Below are 2,111 nucleotides of genomic sequence, written 5' to 3'. Positions count from 1 at the left end.
AGGCACACCTTCATCCAGTGCTATGGTTCACATTTGTCTCAATTAATTCAGTCATAGCATAAGTCAAAATGAAATGGGATGTTTTTTAGTTTTCCTTTCAACAAACCCCAAAGCAAAGCTTCTCATTCTAACAACCCACAATTTGATGTCTGAATACAGCTAACTTAATCTTTTTTTTTAAAGTATAAATGGGACCACACTTACTCATTTAGTGACTATTCCATCGTGTTTCCTCTAAATCTCTGCAAGCAGAAGTATTTCTTAGAAGGTAACTGCCTGCTTATTGAGTAGGCATGTCAAACTGGCAGTGATCTTAACTGCTGAAGCTCACCTATACTGTTCTATTGGGCGACAGGAAAGCACTTCTCTGGCTGTTTTCCCAAATAAATCGAGTAGGCCTTGCTTGGGAAAGTTACTGTTTAAATTCAGTTTCACAATGGTTTCTCATCCTCCACAATGAATTACTGGGAGTCATGCCTATTTCCATCCATTATATAATACATGTCCATCACAGGAGCTGTTCTCTGAAGAAGAAACAGTTTAAAATAAGACACTAACTGGGACTTGGGGATGTGCCTCAGTGGTAGAGTCCTGACCTAGCATGCTCGAGGCCACAGGTTTAATTCCCAGCACAAAAAAAAACCCAACGCAGTGACAGGTAAGATCAGTGAGTGCTATAATGTAACTGGAAACAGTAATCAAGAAAAAAAGATTCAAGATTTACCATGCTAAATTGTGAAACGCTGCTAAGGAAAACCGTGCTTGGTTGGAGACACATCTCCCAACACAGGGAGACATGTGCTTCGAGAACATTATTTTAAAAGCGTTTTAAAAGCACTTGACTTTAAGAACACTCCTTGGGAAATGAGGGGCCTGTCTAAATAATAGAGAGTAGAATAAATGAGTCTGCATTGGAGAAATTAAAAATAATCTCCAAGAATCCAGTGTTCAACACAAAACATCTAAATGTCAAGGTTTACTGAAAAAAAAAACAAACAGGCTGTACAAGACAGCTGTGCTTTAAAACATTTAAGCTTTTTGTCCCCATACCATTAGCTCCCAGCGCACTGCTTGAACTACCTGCAGCCACTCAGAAATGTGCTTTCCAAAGCAACCACCTGAGTCTTAGGCCTGAAGGCACCAGGACAAAACCTGGTGTTTGTGTGTGTTTAGGGGAAAAAAAAAAAAAGACAAAAAGTAAAGCCTGAAGCTGGTGGCCCAACTCCTAGTTACTCGGGAGGCTGGTATGTGAGGACGGCAGTTTGAAGCCAGCCTGTGCAGCAAAGTCTATGATGAACCACCACACACCCAGAAGAGGAGCTGTGGCTCAAATGGTAGCACGCTCGCCTCGAATGAAAACAAAACAAACAACAACCACAAAAATCAAATGGTAGTGCCTCCTGCCAAGAAATAAAGGTGGTTGGGTGGCTGGTGTCTAGTCTTTAACTACAAGAGGAAAGAACGAAGAGAAAACTGGAAGACCACTCCTTCAGGCGTAATAAGGTCTATAAGGACTGCAGCGGAATGGAGTTGTCTAACTCCACTTCCTCTCGCTGGGTGTAAACTTCGCATCCATCCACGCTCTGCATTTGCCCCCCCTGACCCAGCCAGGCCCAATAAGAGAGCCTTCCCCTCCTTCCCTCTTCCCCCTCGTCCAGCCAGGAAAGAAAGAAAGAAAGAACAAGCATAAAGCAGCCCCCGAGCCCTAAAGCGGCAATGTGTGCAGCCCAGGCCCCATCCACCTCTGAAATACCACCCTTCACCTCTCAGCCACAAACAGGGTTCACCGTCCACGCAGCACACCAGGCCCCGAAGCCCCACAGCTCCATCCCCGTCTCCAGCCTCCGCTCCCCACGTCCCCACGGCTCTGCACCTGGCCGCACCACACACGCCTCACCCCCACCCCCGTGTCTCAGGGAGTCCTGAGCCCCCCCCCCAGCCCGAGGTCTCCACTCCACTGCCAGGCCCAATACCGGGATGGGCTGGGTTGGGGGCTGAGGAAGGCTGAAATGGGGATTTAAAGGGGCTGAGGTGGTGGGTTGAAGGCTGGGGTGGGGGATGAAGTGAGGAAGGGGGGTGGTGAGGGAGAATGGGCTGTGGAGGGCTGAGGT

The sequence above is a fragment of the Dipodomys ordii genome, unplaced genomic scaffold (genome assembly GCF_000151885.1).
Source record: "Dipodomys ordii isolate 6190 unplaced genomic scaffold, Dord_2.0 Scaffold69, whole genome shotgun sequence".
NCBI lineage: Eukaryota > Metazoa > Chordata > Mammalia > Rodentia > Heteromyidae > Dipodomys > Dipodomys ordii.
This window is presented reverse-complemented; position numbering follows the sequence as displayed.